Genomic DNA, 16,066 nt, shown 5'->3' with positions numbered 1-16,066 from the left:
TCTTCAGAACTGGGACAGAGATCATTGTAACATATTTCTAACCTTATTCAACCTATACATTGAGAAAACTTTGAAGGAAACGATGGGGAATTTTGGATAGAGAATTTAAGTACACAGAGAAGAAATAAAAGCTTTAAACCTTTCCAGATGGTTAGCAATTCAGTCACAGACGGCAAAGTTTTTGAAATAGCTGTTGAATGGAATGGATAGTATCATGGAAACAGATTATGAGATGAATATCAATAATAATAAAAGAAAAGTAATAGGGTGTAATCGAATAAAGTCAGGCAGAGTTGGAATTAAATTAGCAAATCAGAAACTAAAAGTAGTAAACGAGTTTTGCTATTGAGATAGTAAAATAACTGGTACTGCTAAAGTAGAGAGAATATGAAATGACGACTGCCAACATCAAAGAAAATATTTTCTAAAAGATAAGACTTTGTAAACACCGAACATAAATTTAAACTTCAGGAAGACTTTTATGAAGGAAAATATCTTCAGTAGAGTGTTGCACAGAAGTTAAACGTGAACGAGGAGCATTTCTGACAATATGAGAATAGCTTTTGAAATTTACTGCTATGGAATAATGCTGAAGAATGACAAGTTAGGGGGTAGTGAATCAGATTGAGGTGGGGGTGGAAGGATATTTATGCCACACCTTTCAGTAAAGGAAGGGACCAGGTGATAGAGCACTTCCTGAGGCGTCAAGGGAATACAAGTAAGCCTGAGGCTGGAATACGGGAGGCAATATCAGATGTATGCAGGTTGCAGTATTTTTGCCGAGATGATGCTTTCACAGGGTAGACCAGCATGGGAGTCTCATGAAACCATTCTTCGGACTGAAGACCACAACAACAATGCCGTAATGCACTAGCATTAAGTAAACCAGGCACGAAACGTGCTACTGATCTTTGAAATATACTCATTTTCTCTGTTTGCACTACCAAGGTCTCCAGACGTATGTGCAATGCTCAAGAATAGGCCTAATTTCTTAGGTTTTCACGCCCATTGACGGTTTGAATAAAATCGTTTTGTACGTTAGGTCGCATCATGTTATTGCTTTATAATGACTTGGTCGTCTAGTCCAACACACAGTAATTAATGTAATTAATTCTTAGGATCTATGAAGACAAAAATTCAACAGATATGGAACATGTACGTCGGATCAAAACAAGATACCAGTCTCACACTGGATGTCTGGCACAATATGAGAAGAAAATTATGACAAGGGCATAGCTCAAATATGCAAAAGAAAAAGTGGAACTATTAAACAATACAACTGAAATTTATGATTTCTGCTTAAGAGACGTATGTAGCAGCCCATTTTTACTTCCTGACCAGTTCATAAATGTAAACAAAACAAAAATAATTTTAAGTAAGATGAAGATGAAGATGTTGTAGAATGTGACATTTAAATCCAGGTTGCAATTGATTATAGAAGAAAATTTTTCGACTTAGTATTTAAAGAAAAAGGTAAGGAAAAGAAGAAAAAAATTTGTGAATGGATTCCGAGTTAAAAATTAACTAATACTCACAGAACGAAAAGAAATAACCAATGAAATACATCATTTATAAAAAAAATTCTATACTATACCGCCTCACCAGAGCGATTTGCAGATTTACTGCTCGAAAGTACGAACTGTTGATGACAACCATTCCTAGAGATGCAGACATAAAAAGTCCCCAATGAAAAACACTTCAGGCGGAAATGGAACAGAGGTGGAATTAAATGAAAGGTAGTGGAAAGTTATGTCCTGAATGCTTACTGCAAAATAGCTTAAAGCGCAATAAAAGACAGAATTTTCACATTAACATAAAAGTTGGTAGCACATAAGCAAACAACCTTGCCTGGACGTATTATTCTAGAGACAGTCAATAAATACAGAGACGCTACTTATATATTCGCGTCGAAGAAAGCTAAGGTGTCCTCAGTCTTCATCGTTTCCGCCAAGGGTTTTTTTTTTCGAATCAGTCGTTGTTCGCATTCTAAAATTCTGGGAAAAAAGGGTTTCTGAACTCATCACGGAATATGATAGCAGTGGTGACAGCTCGACTATTCAGCGATGGACATTGTACTGAAGACGTGGAAATTCAAAGGGGCATCCCGCAATGTAGGGTGCAGAAGTGAAAGACACAAAAAAGTTCGTTCCTTAATATGAATGCTATCCAAAGCACAAAATTAAAATAAACTCAACCTACAAATCAAAATAAACCACTGACAAGGGGAGGCCACGACGTTTGGAACGCAGATTTACCGCAAATTTCGTACACTCGTAGAGCTCCATGAGGACAACAAAATGTATACGCAACAGCGCGTACTTCTCAAGAGTTATTGAGAAAGTCGCAAGATAATTTCGGTCGTGAAATATATCCCTGCGCGTGGCCATTTTTACCACAAAGCGGCGGCAACCGAGTGGTTAGCGTTCAAGCACCGTAATCGATGGATCGAGTTCCGTTCGTCAGTTTCTGTTTCTATTTTCAACACAGTCATTTTCTTTACCATTTATATTACAATTGACATAATGGGAAACGTACGTGTAATCAGATGAACTTTTACTAAATTTACAATGTTATTTGGCTGTCTACAAATTTTTATTATCTCAAATAATATAATATTCATAAATATCGACTGGTTAACGACCACACGCATAAAGTGATACTGAAAATGTATGGTTGTCCGTGATGTGAGACATTCCTTATACATGGAAGGAGCCCGAAACTACCTGCTACCTGCAAGTTTTGACCGCCACACACGGCTTTCGAAAGATGCAATATTAATCGTCGCTTTCGTCATTACGAGTACAAGTTGCAGGATGGTATTTTACGTCAAAACATGGAAAACGTAAAGTTATGAATATTATACACTACCCGCCATTACAATTGCTACACCACGAAGATGACGTGCTACAGACGCGAAATTTAACCGACAGGAAGAAGATGCTGTGATATGCAAACGATTAGCTTTTCAGAGCATTCACACAAGGTTGGCGACGGTGGCGACACCTACAACGTGCTGACATGAGGAAAGTTTCCAACCGATTTCTCATACACAAACAGCAGTTCTCCGGCGTTGCCTGGTGAAACGTTGTTGTGATGCCTCGTGTAAGGAGGAGAAATGCGTACCATCACGTTTCCGACTTTGATAAAGGTCGGATTGTAGCCTATCGCGATTGCCGTTTATCGTATCGCGACACTTCTGCTCGAGTTGGTCGAGATCCAATGACTGTTAGCAGAATATGAAATCAGTGGGTTCAGGATGTTAATACGGAACGCTGTGCTGGATCCCAACGGTCTCGTATCACTAGCAGTCGAGATGACAGGCAGCTTATCCGCATGGCTATAACGGATAGTGCAGCCACGTCTCGATCCCTGAGTCAACAGATGGGGCGTTTGCAAGACAACAACCATCTGGACGAACAGTTCGACGACGTTTGCAGCAGCATGGACTACCAGCTCGGAGACCATGGCTGCGGTTACCCTTGACTCTGCATCAAAGACAGGAGCGCCTGCGATTGTGTACTCAACGACGAACCTGGGTGCACGAATGGCAAAACGTCATTTTTTCGGTTGAATCCAGGTTCTGTTTACAGCATCATGATGGTCGCATCCGTGTTAGGCGACATCGCTGTGAATGCACCTTGGAAGCGTGTATTCGTCATCGCCATACTGGCGTATCATCCGGCTTGGTGGTATGGGGTGCCACTGGTTACACGTCTCGGTCACCTCTTGCTCGCATTGAGGGCACTTTCAGCAGTGGACCTTACATTTCAGATGTGTTACGACCCGTGGCTCTAACCTTCATTCGATCACTGTTAAACCCTACATTTCAGCAGGATAATGCACGACCGCATGTTGCAGGTCCTGTACGGGCCTTTCTGGATACAGAAAATTTTCGACTGCTGCCCTGGCCAAGACATTCTCAAGATCTCTCACCAATTGAAAACGTCTGGTCAATGGTGGCCGAGCAACTGACTCGTCAGAAGACGCCAGTCACTACTCTTGATGTACTGTGGTATCGTGTTGAAGCTGCATGGGCAGATGTACCTGTGCACGCCATCCAAGCTCTGTTTGACTCAATTCCCAGGCGTATCAAGGCCTTTATTACGGCCAGAGGTGGTTGTTCTGTGTACTGATTTCTCAGGATCTATGCGCCCAGATTGCGTGAAAACGTAATCACATGTCAGTTCTAGTATAATATACTTGTCCAATGAATACCCGCTTATCATCTGCATTTTTTTCTTGGTGTAGCAATTTTAATGGCCAGTATTGTATTATTTTTGATAGTAAGGATTTGTCGACTGCCAAATAATGTTGTAAATTCAAATAGTAAAGAAAATGACTGTGTCGAAAATAAAAACATGGGAACTGACGCACGGGACTGGATCCAGCGGTCCTACGTTGACGGTGCTTGAACGCTAACCACCTTTTGTATCGTTGTGTTTGGTCTTTGAGGACGTCACATTACATCCGTTCAAGTTCGTTTGTTGATCCTTCCACTCAGTTGTGTATTACAGAGGCCAACCAGCTCTCTGACCGAACACGCTGAGCTACCGCGCCGGCTGACCACTCTTCTGCCCAGCTTCGTGGTTAACATGGCCACACGCAGGTATATATTTGACGACCGAAATTATCTTCCCATTTTCTCAATAACGCTTGACAAGTACGCGCTACTGCTTACACAGTTTTGTTGTCCTCATGGAGCACTACCTGTCTACGAAGTAAATCCGTGTCCCAAACGTCGTGGCCTCCGCTTGTGAGAGTAAGCTAATTTAAGTGCCAAATTAATGGGGCTGGTAGTAATAGAACAATGACAAAAGGTTTGAATGATACTTTTGTGACTCCTCGGACTGTGACTATCAGGTGTACTATACGTATTATCTAGGCAGTGCCTACCGATAATGTTGTGAATTTCTGAAAATATTACATGAATAATTTGCTCACTTGTATGGATGGGACATATATTTAAGGCGACGTTGGTTCAACATTCTTACTTGTGCAGGAGGCAGTGTCGGCCTGGAGGATATCCGACACAAGGCTCTGGGTTTATCTATCAGTAGGACTCGGAAAACTCTTCAAAATTCCATAATAATATTATCTCATTATTATTGTTTAATACAGTTGCACCAATGAGTTTAGATTCACCTGTAGACATGTAGACAGTAAATTTTAAACAAAAAAATCCTATTAGAATTTATTCAGTCGACGTCAGCTGTATTCAGAGAAAATGTAGAATTAAATGCGACATCACCAAGGCATCAGTCTTCCAGAGACTAGCACGGAATGAAGAGAAAAATAGAGTGGATGGCAATAAACCAACAAAACCTGTGAGAATATACGGAAAAACGTAAATGACAAAAGCCTGTCAACAGAAATAACGTATACCTGTTATAGATAAGTTAATGAATTGGACCAATGTCAGATTTAATGCAATAGGACTTATAATACAAACTTGTGTCTCAAAAACATATTTGTGGACACCTTAACATATTATATGCAATAATTATTGCATTTTATGGCATCATACAAAGGAACAGGTAGCATTTCTGAAAAAAAAAATGACAGGAGATGTGTACTACGGTGAACGGACGACGACAGTTCTATAGACTTTCCGAAACAAAAGAATACAGCGCTTATCGGGCACTACGGTAACTTTGTCAGCTATTTGATCAATGAAAGAAGATATGACTCAATTAAGGAAAAAAAACTCGTGTGTTATCCTTAAAGTCTGAACGAGAACTAGGTTAATATTATAATAGAACTGAAGTAAGACATACTTTATGTTAGATTAAATCTTGAATATCCATGAACACTATGTGCTAATTACATTAACAGGCTCGATTCCGTGTATGGCATCATGTGAAGAACGTTAAGAAGTCAATGACATATGTGCTCTGCTTATTTTACATTTGCTTTTTCTTCTGTTTTAACTACTGCGTGAAGGCGATTAGCATTTATTTACTTCGCATTATATCAACAGCTATCTTAAGGAACTCAGTAAGATACATCAGTGTCACAGTTTATTTAGTTTTCTGAAGAAAGAGGTGATGAATGCAGAATCAAATATATTATATCTTGCCAATATTTCTCTTCTAAAGATCACAAGTAGAAAACAGTTGCCTTATTATGTAGATACAGCTGCTTAAAGAGAAGAATTTATTTGATTTATTTAATTGATTTAACTGAAGTAACAGTTTGTTTAACCTGGAATATTTTTTTTTTTTCGTGAAGGACCGAGAATTTTCATTTATTCAAATTTCTCTACCTGAAACTAATACTAGAAGCAAATTAATGTTCTTCTATAAGATCGAAAATATCTTTAATGGAGTTTGAAGACACGCCAGGAAAAGGGCCCATGTCTATCAACAGTAATCAAAACGTCTTGGATTTGAACCCAGCAACAATTAAATTTTTCTAAAAATAATCATGAATGGCGGCCAAAGACTTTCTCCACAATGCCTCTGTATGTCCACCTTTATACAGAGTGCTCATATTGGTTGAGGGACTTCAGCAGTTCAATATACAATGTCAAATGGAAAAACGCCTTCAGCTGCCTACATTTCCAATTTTATTTTACTAGTGAGACAACTTCAGAAAAAATATGGTGCCATATAACAGTAAAATATTACACATAGATAACTACAGTGTCACATATTGACAAACAACTAACATGTATGTTAATGTCAATGCTCATGAATCGACTTAAATAAAACAATCATAGGTATGTCCAGCTGCGTCAAATCTGAAGGTAAAACACTTATTTATAAGTTGTCACGTGATAGTAAAGAGAAAAACCATGTTTTAGAAGTCAATCTAGCCATATGCCTGTCTGCCAGGAGGCTTCCCACTCCTTGATAATTTAAATAATGACCTCTTGTATATGATATTTCAACATTTACCAGTTAGTGGGAATTTGTTATTGAGAACATGTTACATTAGCTTCACTGTTGGTCCATTAAAAATGTTTTTATTAAATGGGTGTCCCTTATGAATGTGAGATCGATTATGTTGGTGTAACATTTCTTTCCTGTTTTAATAGGTTTTATTAGTATGTGGCACATGGTGATACACATAGTTAATGTGGGGTTGACTTCCAATAAATGGTTTTACCTTTTACTGTCCTGTGACAACTTATAAATGTGTTAACTTCAAATTTTACTCAGCTATGCATAAATATGATTGTTTTGCTTAGATTGAATCACGCGCATTGACATTAGCATTACATACTGGTTGTTTGTCAATATCTGACACGGTAGTTATCTGTGTGTAACATGTAATTTTCACTTGCGATTTGTATGTATATATATATATGATTACACACGTTACACGCCTCTATCAGGTAACATGAAGCATTTATGACTACATATTCTTCCTGTTCTTCCCGTACTCTTTCATTCTTTCGCTAAAGGCCCTTTTCCTTTCTTCAGTCTCTTTCGTCTCTGGGCTTTAGGTGCTGTCCGCTCTGAAATTACTTCCCACCTGTGTATTTTATTTGTATAGACGCTTTTTTATGTGATGTCCGCTGAATCTACGAGTGCTTCTTCCAGATAAATTTTGACTTGTGACATGCTAGGTGTACTGGTTTTGAGCCTCTGTATGTATATGGGTATTCTGTTGGTGAGTCTGGTCTGTGGGAGTCTGCTGATTTGGCTGTAAGATTTTAGTAGCCTTTTTCTGATGTCCGCTGCGAGATTGGACAACTTATGAGTGATGTATCGGGAGTGAAGCCCGTATCCTTCGTCTGTGAGTTTTCATCCAATAATTTTCCTGATAATTTTTCTTTTCTCTCTGAGGATCTTCCTAAGTCGTCATTTGTGTGTAGCGTCAGTGTCTCGCAAGCAAGTGAAATCTCACGTTTGATTACAGTGTTATAGTGACGAATTTTGAGGAAGGTGGACAGACATTTTTTATTGTAGATACCCTGTTTTTTTATAAGGCTCTCTTCATCTTCAGTAACCTGGTATTTAAAATGTGTTACTCTGTTGATCTTGTTTTCTGTTTAAATGCCGGCCGGTGTGGCCGAGCGGTTCAAGGCGCTTCAGTCTGGAACCGCGCGACCGCTACGGTCGTGCCTCAGGCATGGATGTGCGTGGTGTCCTTACCTTAGTTAGGTTTAAGTAGTTCTAAGTTCTAGGGGATTGATGACCTCAGATGTTAAGTCCCATAGCGCTCAGAGCCATTTGAACCATTTTGTTTCTGTTTAAATTCGGTATGTTGAATTTCGTGCAGAAGAACTCTTTGGAACGAGATTCGTAGCCCTACTTTTTCTGCGCACTCTTTGAGTACTTCTACCTGCCTGATTACTGAGGTTTCATTGTCTGCAGGTAGTGACAGGTCGTCCGCGAAGGCTAAACACCTAACTTCCAGTTTATCCTTGGGTCTTCCTAGTCGGACTGGCTTCCAGTAGCCTTGTAATTTCAACTTTTTCTCCCATACCTTAATGACTTTGTCCAACACTAGATTAAACAGGAGTGGTGAGAGACCACCATCATGACACACACCTGTCCTGATGTGAAAGTGTTCAGAGTTCCCCCCCCCCCCCATAATTCCCCGGTAGTTGTTTAGATTTTTGCGATCGCCTGTTTTATGTAATGGATGAATCAGTGCGCATTTCCAGTCATATATTAGCTTTCAGATGTCCAGATGTCTGTGATAATCAGTGTTAGTTCTTTGAGTTTGGTCCGAGGTTTTTCACTAGTTCGGCCACTATACCGTCTTCACCAGATGTTTTGTTGTTTTTGTGTTTGAAGATGTGTCTGTGGACCTTCTCATGTGTTGGGGGTAGATAGCCTGTGTGCTTCTCTGTCGGTTCTTCCTCTATGAATCTCTCTGTGAGTACTGGGCAGTTCTGAGGTTCTGAGAAATACTGTGCTAGCTATTTAAAGTTATCCGTGGTGTGTATCCGCGGATTTGCCCTGTAAACGTCCTGTAGAAATGTCTTGTGCTGTATTTACGGAAGTTATCCTCTATGGAATCCTACTGTTCTTTCATGAATTTTCTCTTGGCTTCTCTGAAAAATTTTGCGGTGTTACGTCGTGTTTCATTGAAAGCCAGTACATTTTCTCGTGTTTTTTTTGCTATTGTTTTTCTGGCATACAAGTTTCCTAGTGACGAGTGCATTATTGCGGTTGGTGTCCCACCATAGGTGTTTGGTGTTCTACTTCAGAGGAATGAGGGCTTGTAATTTCTCTGTGATTTTTCGGTGGAAATTTTTCCAAACGTTTACATGTTCTTTTTGATAGACTTCTTTCACTCCAGATTCTGCGATCTTCTTTGTGTCAAATTTTGGTAAGAAGGTTTTCTTACTGAAAATTCTCTTTGGAGTGAATTTGACTTCGACACGTGTGAGGTAATGATGCGAATCGATGTTGATTCCCTGCGTACCTGCATATTGTCGATCTCTTTCTGGGTACGAGATTATCACTTGGTCCATTTGGAACTACTGGACGGGTGAGAACCAGGTTTTCTGTTTTCTGAGGTATTTTCTGACGGATTCGACATGAGCTTGAGATTGTTCTGCTGGCAGATTTCTATGAGCCCTGTGTCATTTTTGTTAGAAAATTTTTGCGCTGGATAATTTCCGACAATTTTCCTGTATCGTTTGTCTCTGCCTATCTGCGCATTAAAGTCGCCGAGGAGGAGTTTGACGTCATTTCTGGAAACTTTGGACATCACTCTCTCAACGGTTTGCCAGAATTTTCTGCGGCCTGTGGGTCCTTCTTCTTACTCTGGTTAGTGCGGGCGTGTGCGTTGATCAGTGTGTACCCTTTGTTGGCGAAGTGAACCCGCATGGTCATCAGCCGGTTGTTTACTGGTGTAACTTCTTTTATGGATTCGACTATGGTCTTGTGAACCTTGAAGGCCATCCACAGTAGTGGACAGCCTTTGGCAACGCGCTAGTCAATTTTGCTTTTCAAGATGCGGTATTTGTCGCCCGTGATACGTGTCTCCCATAGCGCAAGGATTAGAATCTTCAGTCTATCGAGTTCTGTCACTAGGTTATGCAGCTTTTTTGAGCGTCCCTACGTATGTTGTTGTCTTGAGTGAGAGTTTGCCAGAGAACTCCGATTTTCTTTGTGTTCGTGGAATCCTGATACCCCAGGAATCGAATACCCAGTTGCCGTCTGTAGGTGGATGGATTGGTTACCACCTGGGGTGTAGCTGTTATTACTTGCACGAGCTATGGTTGCTTGTAAGCAATGGTGTCAAGTGGTTGCCCACTAGGATTGTTAGAGTCTGGGATTGTCAATTCCTGGAGCTCATGCTGCAGTCGCACCTCTTGGCGAACAGACGATGACCATACTGTCGTTTGTCCAAGTCAGACGGAGCATGGATTTTGGTTTGTTATTTTGGTGTGCGGGTGGTATTTTATTTCCCACCCACCCAGCATATCTGCCAGGCTTTCCCCTATCCGCCACCTGGGGACGCGCCAGATGGGGGTTGACGACACCACACTGTTACATATATATTTATTTATTTACATTTTATGGCCTCCATTGGACCACTCTAGCCAACTTTATACAAGGAATTTTCCAGTTTTCTGTCAGCCCAGTACTTCTTCATTCTCTTGGATCTTATCCGTCTTTCTTCCTCGGAAATCACCTTTCCAATTGTCTGTTTGTTGACTCTCGTTTGAGTTTGGTTTGTCTGTGAGTTCCCTGGTTTGGTCAGTTTTGTTTCTTAGGTCTTCCAATGTACTCTGTAACTCATCCGTATCTTCTTTGATTTCTGTAATCCACTTAATGTTTTATTTACTATTCCACAATTTTTCTATTATTCTCCTGATGATCCTGCTCTCTTGTGTTCTGATTAGATGTCCGAAACATTAAATGCGTTTCTTCCTGATTGTTCTCATTACTGGTTTTATTTCCTTGTAGACTGTTTCATTTGTAGCTACTCTCCAGTGTCCATCTTTCAGGTACGATTTGTTGATGCATGTTCTGATGATTTTGAGTATTTAGTCTATTGGTGCAGTATTAGTTGTTTTGAAGATGGTTTCAGTTGCGTATGTTATTCCTGGTTGAGTGATTGTTTTGTAGTGTTTTAATTTCGTTGCTATTGACAGGCTGTTTTTGTTGTAGGTGTTCTTGGTGATATATTGTGCTCTAGTCCATTTGTTTATTCTGTTATGCCATGTTGGCTTCTCATTGAGGTTATATGATTTCTACAATTTTGATTCCTTGGTATATATATATATATATATATATATATATATATATATATATATATATATATATATACTGCATGAATATAAAGCAGGGAACAATACATAGATACATACACTTTATATTCATGCAGCATGCCACTGTTCTCTCGTTTTCTTCGGTAATTTATCGTTGACTTGGATGTCACACCCTATACTATTTGGTCTTTGTTAAATATACTACAAGTTACCACTGTATGTACTTGATTTCTCAGTTTACTGTCATAGAGTGTGCAACGGTTCTCTCGTTTCATTACTGAATTTGTCTTTGACTTGGATATCACTCTCTGTACAGCTTGGTTTTTGTGAATGTATACTACTATTACCACTGCATATAAACTACTTCTTAGATTTTACATGACTCCTTTGTTATGTTATGTACACTGTTATTATTGTAGTCTTTATACAGGGACCTGAAGATGGCGTAATGTTACGCCAAACCTGGTCGCACAAGTAAAATAAAATTTGAAATATATCCAGTTGAAGGTGTTTTCTATTTGACGTTTCTCTGTAAGGAGTTCTGCTAATTGCCTTGCCAGACAAGGTGAAGGAAAGGGCAGTTTCAAGGCAATGGTGGGAAACTGCGCCTAAAAGAGGGATGATTTGCAGTGATCGGTGGCATGACAATGAAGAAGGCAATAGAAAACATTGTAATAGAGACAGAATGAGTGGCCTTCTATTGACAAAGTTTCAAGAATAATTACACATTTGAGCACAATTTTTTCATCTAGGGTAATGATGTTAGCAATTGCTACGAAGAAATGAAAGAATGAACTTGACTTTAGGATCGCCAACCTATACTGCTTGATGTAAAGGTGAAGGTGAAAAAGAAGCAGAAGAGGAGTTATTTTGTGCTGCACTTGCGACGTATTTTGCTGAATTTAGAAGAAAATGTAGGCGTTTCTGGTAGAATTTAATTTTATACATCTGATGCATGTAATTTTTATCAGTCAACCGAATTGCTGCATGTTCTTATGATAGCAATCTTACAGAACAAACATTAAGAGAAGTATTTCGTGTGTCAGTTAACTGCACCATGAAAACTAAGTAAATATCTTTCAGACCCACACAACAATTACAACCCCTCTAGGTCTTAGTTAGAGTACTTGGTCTTAGTACAATAGATGGAATAGATTTTGTCTTTGGCTGATTCGGAAATTCATACTGATATCTAAAGGTCAAGGATCCATATACCATAGTTAAGGTTAAGTGCTCAGTTGGCCTAAAAGCTGCTTCTGTCATTTAACGCTTCTTTCATTTCTGTCGAAGATTTGTAATTCATGCAGTGTGGCTTAGGCTTTGCAAAGAAATTTAGGTCGTTCTGCAAGGGATGGGTAGCTCAACGGAATGATCCGAGGAAGGCAAAGCTTTGCCAGCTCCTATAATACCATGTGTAGTAAGGCACTGCACAACCCAATCAAAAGCTAATCCTTGATTAAGGATGTACATGGAAAGATAATAATTATCATGAATGTAACATATTCAATTCATAGTTATCTAGTATATATACAAAACCATCAACTTCTTATCTAAAACATTTCTACATTTCTCCAATTTACTCTCAGAGTACTCCTATAACACAGAACAAATTAAAATTTAGGATGGACTGATTACAGTATTATGAAAAGGATAGACAGGTACTCACCATATAATGGAGATGTTGAGCCACAGACAGGCACAACAACAAGACTACTAAACAAGTGAGCTTTCAACTAGAAGGCTTCCTTCTTAAGTAGTGAAAATACACACACACACAATTACATAAGCACAACTGTCACAAACATGAGGAACGTCTCAGTCTGCCAAGTACTTCTGAAATCATTTTCCACAAAATTTTTGTGAAATACAGCATCAAACAATAAAGTTCTGCAGTTGGTATTTTCTGTAATGTATCTAAGGCATTTGACTGTGTAAATCACAGTGATGTCCTAGATAAATTCAAAATTTTTTGATTGCTGGTGTAGCCAAGCACTGGATAATCTCACATCTAACTAAAATAATACAGAAAATTGTACTCAGTAATTCAACCAATGTAGTCTAGGAAGATTTATGGGGATCCCCAAGGCTCAATTTTCAGTCCTCGATTGTTCCTGAAATCCCTAAACAATCTGCCCTCTAATATACAAAAAACAGCATGACATATGACATGAGTATTATAACAAACCCAAGCATACATACTACATAAGGACTGGTAAACAATGTTCTTAAAAGTATCATTGGTCATCTCCAAATGGTCTCACCCACAACATAATGGGATCTTAAAACCTAGTGGCAATGCATCAGTGTCAAGTGTAAAATATGGTGAAGAAATAAATAATAAAAAAAGGCTGAAAACCTTGAACTCTTATGTGTTCACATTGATGAGAATTTAAACTGGAAAAAGCACATTTTGGAACTCCTAAAACAACTTAGTTCAGCCACATTTGTACCTAGAATTATTGAAAATTTTGGGAAGAGTCAAATCAGTAAGTTGAGTTTTTGGGCATGTTTGCATTCATTACTGTCGTATATAATAATGTTCAGGGGTCACTCATACGTAAGAAAATCTTTATTGCTCATAAACATGTTGCTACAATCATATGTGGTGCCTACCCATAATCATCTTGTAGATGTCCATTTAGGGAGTTGGGCATTGTTTACAGTATATTTATCTCCTCGCAAAGTTTGTTGTAAATAATCCACTATGGTTCAAAAGGAAAAATTTTGTGCATAATTACAGTTCCAGAAACAAAAGAGACATTCATTACTCTACATTAAGGTTGTCTTTAGCACACATAGTGATACACAATGACGCAACAATAAGTTTTGATAACTTACTCAGGTATATGAAAGTTTGACTGAGAGGAATGTAAAATCTAAAAACAAAGTAAAATATCCTTGTAGTCTGAAGGGCAATTTCTGTCACTGTAATGTGTAAAAGATGGTTGGTAGGAATTACTTATATCTGTAGCTATGCAAAAAATTGTTGCTTTATAAATGTCCAGCATGGAGCCATAATTAAAAATCAAGTTCTGATGTGTATGTTGAATGACTCATTCCAAATCAATATGGTGTATTGTGTAAATGATACAAGAAATGTGAAACTATGTAACTAACTAGTAACAAACTGACTAAATTAAAAGTCATTTTGCATGTAACATACTTGTTTTTGAGTCTCACATGTGAACCTACTACTTTCCCCTTGACTTTTGCTGTACTCACACCTCCAATCATTGAAATTTCCGAGATTCTCAAACAATTATCAAACTAATGATGATTTCCCAATAAAGTGAAATACATGTACATTGTTAGAAGATAGAATCAACACTATCGAACTTTCTTCGTTTTCCCAGAGAAATTTTTAACATACAAATCTTCTAATTCCTTACATTTACTTGAATGCACTTCCTTTGCAACTGTTATATAAAGTTTATTTAACATTTTATTACCTTGAGCAGGATATGTCTACATTTGGCAGAATTTGGTTAGCAACAGAACTATTTTTCTGTAATCTGGCGTCATGATTTAAAATTTCATCTTGAATATGGTCACTATATACTTTGTCTTTTGCTACAAGTACATCACTGACCTCATCACGTAAAAATTCCTGTTCTTTGGTGTTTTGTCCCTTCACTCATCACCATATTTCTCATTTGGATAGAAAGCTTCTAACCTATCCAGATTTCATATCCTATTCATCCCTTATATCAAAATTATTTTACATAGTTTGTTCATACTAGTTGGCGCATGTCTTCTTTTTAACTCACACTGGTGATCAGTATTGCTTTGTATTACACACTATTTACAGTGTCTTCAGTGACTAAATTATCTTCCTGTTTTTTTTTGTTTTTCCTCAGCTTTTCATTTCTTCAATTTTCTCCACTATGATTTCACCAAAGTTATGCACCTCCTCACTGATAATCTCATAACAGACATGCATTTAATTACACTAGCCCTGTATTACATTATAACCTGCCTGCTGTGCTTCCTTAATACTAGAAAACAGTTCCTGTATTCCCTTATGATATTCCTTATATTTCCTCAAGTTTCAGTTGCGACATAATTTGCCGCTTTCTTCTGAAGGCAGCTCCAGAATTGCGTAATTTTGCAATCACTAACAATCAGCAATAATAATCCCAGTCAGGTTCAAATCATAGTCAAAGGTTAATAAACACCTAGTCCCACAGTTCAAACGCCATGTAACAGAATGCTTGACATTTAGTGGTAATAAAACCATAATCAACTGATAAAATCTTCTCCGGTTGACAGCTGAGTCAATGTATTATTTTCCAGCAACGTTTCAGCAAGTTTCTTACTTGCCATCTTCACTTAGCCTGACGATGGCAAGTAAGAAACTTGCTGAAACGTTGCTGGAAAACAAGACATTGACTCAGCTGTCAACCCGAGAAGATTTTATCATCGAGATTCGCCAAGAAATCTGGCACTCTCACCGTATGAACTATATGACAGCATTTCCAAATACAAATTTCCACTACTTCAAAGTTGAATAGTGTTTCTCAACAACTGACGGTAATAACACATAGAAAAATGATCTTTGCTGTCACACTCACTTTATAATCTCCAATAGGGTGACACAACTGTTGGCACAAAACTAATGAACTAACAAAATAAAATTTCTCATACTTAAGAAGAACAGTGTAACATGCCAAATATAAGCATATTATAGTTTAAAAATACTTGGGAATGGAGATAGAATAATGGTAATGCAGGGAAAATTTAAAGTTGTTATTCTTTACATTGTTATGATTTATTTTGCATTGATATCACAATGGATTATTAGATCTCCACAATTAATTAGGGGGAAAATTCAAATTAATGACAGATGCTTCTTTATGGTTGATGCATCTTACTGTTTTCAAAACATTT

Source organism: Schistocerca nitens, chromosome 8, assembly GCF_023898315.1.
Source record: "Schistocerca nitens isolate TAMUIC-IGC-003100 chromosome 8, iqSchNite1.1, whole genome shotgun sequence".
NCBI lineage: Eukaryota > Metazoa > Arthropoda > Insecta > Orthoptera > Acrididae > Schistocerca > Schistocerca nitens.
This window is presented reverse-complemented; position numbering follows the sequence as displayed.